The sequence below is a fragment of the Macaca nemestrina genome, chromosome 10 (assembly GCF_043159975.1).
Source record: "Macaca nemestrina isolate mMacNem1 chromosome 10, mMacNem.hap1, whole genome shotgun sequence".
Lineage (NCBI taxonomy): Eukaryota > Metazoa > Chordata > Mammalia > Primates > Cercopithecidae > Macaca > Macaca nemestrina.
In genome coordinates this window covers 74,142,517-74,151,216 of record NC_092134.1, presented here as the reverse complement: position 1 = coordinate 74,151,216, position 8,700 = coordinate 74,142,517, and the positions used below count along the sequence as shown (strand labels likewise).

Genomic DNA, 8,700 nt, shown 5'->3' with positions numbered 1-8,700 from the left:
TTAGAAAAAGATACAATTTTAGGGCTGCTGGGATTTTTAGATAGTTTTTCCAAAATTTGTTTGTTAAAACTTTTATGTAGCTGTGATGACATAAGAAAATGTACTGCAATAAAAAACTATCTTAATTTCGACTGGAAAAAGTGGTACACATAAAGACTGATAAAGTAAATCAAGAAATAGAGCATATTAGCAAATACATTAAAAGTGAAGTTTTACCGTAGGAAAATATTTGCTGTTAACACATAGCTGCCCTCTGAGGAGATAAAGATACACTGTATTGAAAGACAAAGAAGGATAAGGACTAGCTAGATGGATCATTATTGGAAAGCCAACAAACCAAACATTCAGGGGCTAGCCTAATGACATAGCTGCTGACTTGAGAAAAATTAATCCTTTAAAATATTTGATTAAATTGCACAAATGAGAGTCCAACTTAATCAAGCCAAATAAATTTTTTCTTGAGCAGCATAAATTATGCTTTTCCTGCCTGGGCGCACATGCTCACAGGCTGTCTACTGGCCGTTTTAGAGTGCAGTACTGCATTTAACTGCTGTGTCATGCCTAATGGAAAATGTACTCAGCAAGATGGTTATTCCATTGAATTTTGGAAGCAGTTAGGAACACTAATAGCCTCTTATTTTTCAAACATGCTTAATGATATAATGAATATAAAATAATTCCCTCTACAAATCAACATGACCTTTTTTATAACAAAAGAGGAACAAAAGGATCCATTACTTTACAGAAATTCTCATCTACAGCAGATGTTCCACTGAATTCTATCCTCAGGATTCTATAAAAAGTACAGACTGTGAGGTGAAAAAAGGGTTTTTTCTCTCACACAAGTTTTAATGTTAAATGAGAGTATGAAAACTAGATGATCCAAAGAATTGACAGATACTCCATAATAAAAAAATCCTTTAAACTTTATAGATATAGAAAACATAATAGTAAGTCAATTTTAACATGTACTTTGAAACCAGTTTTAATAGTAATTTTTAAATAAAAGCCAGTGTTAATATAATTTTCTAATTTATTTATACTCCATGATGAGAGAGCCCCCTATTGTTACAATCTGCTGAATTGTCAAGAAACAAAGTAAGAAAAACTAAATTTAAAGAAATTTCTTATCAACAATCTTAAACATTTGAGCAAAACTAATATATGGAGACAATTGAATAGAATTTTCCCGTATCAAAATATAGATCATATTTAACAAGCATTTGTAGGTGAGAAAATCTTTAGATATCTTGTGTAACAAATTATCACCATTTGCAAGGAAAATAGGACACTGTGGCATAAAACAAGGGACCAACACCATGAAAACAGATTTATGCTATAAGTGAGGTATTTGCGATGTGAAGTTATCAGATTAATTGGTCCAAATAAAAGTCACAGTAATGGTTTTTGGAATTTAGATGATCCTTTAGGCGATTGCTTAGGCATTGCTACCTTTCCTACCCATCTTCTGACTTCTGTCACTTCAATACCTTGAACTATACCAGGCTTTAAATTATCTTTGAAGTTACATGATTTAATCTTTTCTGTGAGCTGCAAATCTGCCATATTTGCTCTGACCTGTCCAAAGAGCAATCTTTCTCCTAAAAAGCAAACATAAATTATGATTTTAGGTGAAAGAAGGGGGAAGAGAAGGAATAAAAGGCAGATGAATAAAACTGATTGAGATAATACACGTGAAGAAATTAGCACTTTGCAGAAGAACACATTGGAACGCTCAAAGATGTGAGTTGTTATTATTCATGATTAGAAGAAATGAATTTATACTTCCCAACTTCATTAACTTGTGTTCTAAGAGGCCATTGAAAAAGCATTGAAATAATATTAAATTAAATCTTGTGAATATTTATTAAAGGAATGTGTACATTTGAATATACATGTTTGAGTTAAAGTGCGTTCAGTAAATCACTTTTATTTTTACACCATCAACCAAGAGCTCTCCGTGAAAGCTTTTACTCCAGGTACTTCATCTCCTCTTCTTGAGGTATTATATCTTCTGCATCATCTTATGCAACCATTCACAGGAAGAACATTGCTACAATATTTGCATTATCTTTTTGGTCCCACAAGCCAAAAAAAAACCCACAAAACTTTACAACCTATGGGTTTGTAAATTCAAGTGGCTTCTGTTAATTCTAATAAATGTATATGTACCATAATCAGAAGATACATGTGTGAAAGAGAAGAAAGTCTACCTTAAGATACCAGAGAGCAACAATAACAGCAAAATCAATATAAGCCAGTGAGTATAAGTATATATATATGTGTGTCTCGGCAGGGGAAATGGGGAGGGACTATTGTATAGGAGTGTAACCACACTCATCATAACACATAAAATAAAAGAGAGGCAGCTATTGCATTATCAAACAGAGCAAATGTGCAAGTACCATAGTCATTTGGTTGCACACAACTGATTTGACAACATACATCTAGATTAAATTTTATGTAAATATAATTTTTCTACTAGTGTTTGAGTTCTACTCAGGATATTGTAACGTAATTTCACACTTCATTTAAAAAAAGCCTTTAAAATATAAAGCGTACATTCATTCTAGATGCCTGTTAAATGTAAGATGCAGAGACATAAATAGGAGATAGGTAGAGATTTTAGAGAGAATTTCTGAGACACTTTTTTTTTTTCTCACATTTTAAGCCACTCACTGCGTGACAATGTCATGTTGAGATTGTCAGTGTTTTGGAAAGGTCATTTTCCAGGTGCTACTGTTCCAGTCCCCTAACTGGTCATAACTGATGTGGTAGACAGACAGATTTTACCATTTGCTTAAGTGTGTGTTAAATCTTCCATATAATAGGCTGATAGCACCCCTGTTCAAGAGCTTAAGTGTTCGTACTTTTTATTGTTTCTTATCTTTGTGGATATTTTCTGTTTCCTCAGAGACTTTTTTTTCCAAAGTGACTTTTTTTTTTTCTTTTTCTTTGGCTTCCTTGACCTTCTTGATAGCATAAAGCTCTTAGTTTGCAATTTATTTCAAGGCTGCTGTTGCTACCCTCAGTTACGCCATTTTGTCTGTCTGTGTATGTGTGTATGTTTGCTAGAGTGGAGGAGAGGGTAGAGAAGAAGTAGAAATGTGTAACTTATTCTGAAATGAGTTATAGCTTACAAGTATTTTCAAATCTTTGAGAAAATAAATAACTTACAGACTTAATGATCTATTTCATCTATACCTTATCCTCATCTGAACATATGAGACGGATTTGAAAAGATAAAATACTTCCCCTGACTCTAGAGGAGAAAAAAACTATATGGCATACAACAAACACCTGTCTGATATCCAACAAACAACCTGTCTGATATTGTGTTGATGACATTTGTCCACCTAAATAAAGCTTATTTTTCTCAGGCCATTAATATATTTCCCAAATCCTGGAAAAAAGAACAGCAAAAAATAATTCTCTATTCTCCCATCTTCAAAGGCACATATCTTAAAGTGTAAGTTTTCCTTTAGTGAAATGACATAGTAAATGATATTTCTTGAAAATGATTAGCTGAACAATGTTTGACAATGAAACTATAAGAAAGGTTAAATGTTTTTGTTTAAGTGATTGATTTAAGAATTTCAGAACACAGTAGGTTGTTTTTGTCATTGAAAAATTTTTCCCAACAAGGCAAGTAGGCAAGACTTTAGTCAACTCTTTTTCATATCCACAAACTTCTGTTAAAAAAAGAGTTGGGATGCTTTTGTTTATATTGCTCTATTTGAATTCATTTACAACCAGTATTGTCCAAATGTAAGAACAGTCTGTTGGCCTACAAGACATCAGACGAAGCCTGTAATATTCAATTCAAAAAGTTTTTATATTTTTTGAAGCAAAAAGTTGCATGTCATGAGATATAAGAAGACTGTATTTCCAGGACAAGTAGCATTCAATCCCATGTCTAGAATTCAGCAAGAATTACATGCATGTTTATTGCAGCACTATTTACAACAGCAAAGACTTGGAAGCAACCCAAATGCCCATCAATGATAGACTGGATAAAGAAACTGTGGCTCACATACGCCATGGAATACTATGCAGCCATAAAAAGGATGAGTATATGTCCTTTGCAGGGACATGGATGAAGCTGGAAACCATTATCCTCAGCAAACTAACACAGGAACAGAAAACCAAACACCACACGTTCTCATTCATTCATAAGTGGTATTGAACAATAAGAACACATGGATACAGGGAGGGGAACGTCACATACTGGGACCTGTCGGGGGATGCAGGACAAGGGGAAGGAGAGCATTAGGACAAATACCTAGGGCATGCAGGGCATGAAACCTGGATGATGGATTGATAGGTGCAGCAAACCACCGTGGCCACATGTATACCTATGTAACAAACCTGCACATTCTACACATGTATCCCAGAACTTAAAGTCAAATTTTAAAAAAAGTAAATGCCTCTAACAACAACAACAACAACAAAAAGAATTATGAGTGAGTTATACACCTTGGTAATGTGTTTTCTGCCTCCAATTCTAGTTTCTTATTATAATGTGCATCCATAGTTCTTATAAGCTTTTTAAAAGAAAGTCCCTATTTTAAAAGGGTAACCTAAAATAGCTCATAACTGAGAAAATGCTTGCTATTGCTTTAAACAATTAAAGAGATATGACTCAGCTTATTCTCATTTAGCTAGTATTTTATCCAATAGCTTAAAAATAAAAAATAATTTTTTTTTTTTTTTGAGACGGAGTCTCGCTCTGTTGCCCAAGCTGGAGTGCAGTGGCCGGATCTCAGCTCACTGCAAGCTCTGCCTCCCGGATTCACGCCATTCTCCTGCCTCAGCCTGCCGAGTAGCTGGGACTACAGGCGCCCACCACCTCGCCCGGCTAGTTTTTTGTATTTTTTAGTAGAGACGGGGTTTCACCATGTTAGCCAGGATGGTCTCGATCTCCTGACCTTGTGATCCACCCGTCTCGGCCTCCCAAAGTGCTGGGATTACAGGCTTGAGCCATCGCACCCGGCCATAAAAAATAATTTTTAAGAAGATACAGAAAAAGGAGATTTTTTGCCTGAGCATAATTGGGAACAGAAGAATGGGAAAGTAGAAATAAACAATGCTGAACAGAAAGCTAAAGTAGAGAATAGAAGAGGAAAACAAATAGAAAGCTATAGTTCAGTTCGTTATTTCATATCACTGTAGAAGAGGTGCATGGCTGCTAAATACCTAAAAATACATGCAATAAAAAATGTGTGTTTTTCCATCTGTCCTTGCTCTTTCCTCTCTCTTCATTCATTAAAAATGGAAGAGAAACTGGGTAGAAATGCTGCATTACTATGGGGGTCACCAAAGTCCTGATCATCAAACCTAGCACAGATTGGGGTTATGGGAAGGTTAAATAGTAAAATGGGAGAAAATTAACTTGTCAGGAAAAGGCTGTGAAGCTGGCTGGTGAAGGTTGTTAGGTCCCTGGGCATGGTTACAGCACACTGACTCAGGTGCACCAAGCAGGGAGAAGGTCACACCCCTTGAGGCTGGATGACAATCGGCCGATTTAGACACTAGCCCAGGGTCATCCTAGCTTTACTAAGTAATATCTCAAACTGGGAGTTGTCTGACAAGGTGTGTATATGAGGATAAATTCCAGTCAAATGCATTCCAGAAACAACTTCTTTTTCTGTTCTGTTAACTGCAGGACATTTGTTTAACTAGATAATGTGCAATGAAATGCAAGAAAAGGCCTATTGCTGAATAGTCATGAGAAGAGAAAAAATATTTGCCTTTCTTTTTTAAAACACAAGATGTTAAATTCTCTTCAATTAAGGTGATAAATTATTTTCATGTTCCATATCTAAATGTAACTCTTTGAAGCACAGGATAGAGTTTTTTTTAAAGTACAACCTATCAGATTGGCAAAAAAGCAGAAGTTTGACAACATGATATATTTGGTAAGGCTGAGGAAGCTAGGAAGTGTCACATACTGCTGATGGGAAAGCAAACTGTTACATCACCTATGAAACAAAATTTGGCACTACACAGCAAAATTGCATGTGAATAAAAGCTCTCGTTTCTAAAAATCTACCCCTGAAATACACTGCAAAAAATACAAAGACAGATAATCATGAAGCTATTCACTGCAGGCTTATTTGTGATAGCAAAAGACTGGAAACAACTCAAATGTCCTTAGTAGGGTTCCAGTTGAATAAGCAATGGTACCGTCAAACAAAGGAGCATGCAGTTCTGAAAGAACAGGAGAAATATTTTTATACATTGCTGTGCAACTATCTCCAAATTTATTTATTTATTTATTTATTGGAATACAGTGAGCTTTTTAATCCAATCATTTGCAAATTAATAAGGAAGTAATATACCAACGTAATATTTTGCTGTACAAGATGAAAATCTTAAAAAGAATTTGTACATGTATCATGTGGAACATTTTTATTCCTAATTTATGCTTTGAAAGATATCTGATAGTGTACAAAGAATACCCAGATCTAGGTGGTGACTGTTTTGTATAATCATTTATTTACAAAATTTCACCACATAATAGGAACTACCTTTTAAAAAAAAAAATCAGCATTGGTCCTATAAAGGCCATTAGGATAAATTCTTAAGCCTACAAAAGACGCCTTAGTACTATTGCTCCCAGGCTCATTATTGTTAACTAAAATCTGACTCCAAGGCCAAGGTGTAATTTCTAGTTCCAATTCTACAGTCATTCAAAAGCACGTTCTAACTAGATTGACAAGGGACAGTGGAGGACCCAAGAAGTCCTATCAACCCCTATAAGAGGTGTACATAAGCCTACTACTCATACCCTTCTAGCCATACCACCCTTTATTTGTAATGGGACACCAGGTCATCCCACTATGCTAAAACATGGTTGCTCTGGGAAAAAACGAGGCTTTCTCTAGACCAGCTGGACTGGTCAGGAGGGAGAGTAAAAAGTGGCTGTCGCTAGTGAAAAATGGTTTCATTTCTTCGAACTTTTTCCTTTTCCTTTTCTGGGCTCCTTATCTTTTTCTGGTTTTGAAGGCTTTGAAGATTTTTTCTTTTTCTTGATCATGGCATCGGTTTCTATAGCATCTTGGTCTTTCTCATCAGATTGAGAGTCATCTTCATTTAACTCTTCGTTGTATTCCGAATCCAGGGATGGGCTTGTGCTGTGTCTAGATGCCTTTATGGCTTGAAGTGAATACGGAGTAAGGTGGGCTTCCTTATTGTAAGCTCTTGTGAAGGCTGCTTTCACCTTGGGATCCAGCTTTGAAAAGGAACTAGGTTTGCCACCCCAGCTGCTAATTTCCATGATATTCTCAAAATCTTCTTTCATCAAATAATATGTGTCCATAAGTGCAACAACATCCTGCACCCTATCGACTCCTTGTGAGGTCAACGGCTGTACAAGTGCGTCCCTTAGATGTGACAAATAATCCATGTTTACGGTCCTTTTGCTGGAGTAAGTTCTGAGACTCATATGCAAGGCCAGGTCCTGAACAATACGACCGTGTTTGCCTGTAGACGAGTGCTTCCCCAGCCACCCCGGGAAGGTGGGAAACTGGGTCATGAACCCCCTCATCAACTCTCCAGGAAGCACACACATAAATGGCCTGCATAGGCAGAAGACTCCAGTGCTGCTTACTCCGGATCTGGCTGTCCACTAAGTCACCATCACAGAGGCTGTCTGCTGCTCTGCTTAAAAGCATCAAGTGCTTTTTCATGTCACCCCCTGCTGCTACAAGCTTCACATGTATGTAATTTTCCTGGACAAAGAGGGGTGCTGTTGAATCCTCAGATCTCTTTTTTCATGATTATTCAATAGCACCCCTCTTTGTCCAAATTTATTATTAGGTGAAAAAAGCAAAAAGCAGAAGGCATGTATTGTATGCATCTGCTAATTTAACAAGGGAGTGAGATTAAAATACGTACGTATTTTATCACAATATAAACAAATCCATATTGAAATAAAAAGTTACTGATGGGGAAAGGAGAAGGAAGAGGAAAGGACAGAAATAAAAGTTAGACTTTCCTGAATGCATCTTATTTTGCAGATTTGATTTTGTCACTATGTAAATATTTTACATTACTAATTACATTAAATCTTTAAAATGAAATTCTTCAGAAAAAGGAGCAAATGAATCTAACTGCATGGAGGTAGTGACACAACCACACAGGGAAGGGTTATTTCAAGTGACTTTGGAATAGCATAGTTTGATTATTTATTCATTATGAGACAGATATACCTAAAAAACAAAACTTTGGGTATAGGACATTTGGGTATAAAAATTACTTTTACTAATTTTATTGATGGTATTTATTCTGAGATTATTTGCTACCTTTGTGGAATGGAGCATATATTTAATTATGTTGGTATTACTGGGAGTTAGTATTTTTAGCATGGGGGAAGGAGATAGGGACACAAGATCAATGAGGTGAGTAAAAACTGAGTTCTAAATTTGCATCTGAAATATCAGAAGGAAGGGACTCATACTGCATTTTATCTTAAAAGGAACGAGAGCTTTTAGAGAAATGAAGGATTCTGTTTCTGGAATGAGAAATGTTCAGGATGAGCCTGGAATATCATGCCATGCCAGGAAGTAAAGAGACTTTCAAAACCTGTGCAGTTGTATCAAAAGAACTAAGATGTAATTTAACGAGTCTTTCACTTGTCAAGATGCATGAATTTATATATGCGTGGAAGCAGTAACTGTAATGATTGGAATATATAAA

The 8,700-nt window shown here is 35.8% G+C and overlaps 1 pseudogene; it reads right to left on the bottom strand.

Annotated features, from left to right (window-relative positions):
* Positions 1-6,710: 6,710 nt before the first annotated feature.
* On the bottom strand, positions 6,711-7,753 carry LOC105474052 (replication factor C subunit 1 pseudogene; annotated as a pseudogene).
* Positions 7,754-8,700: the final 947 nt, after the last annotated feature.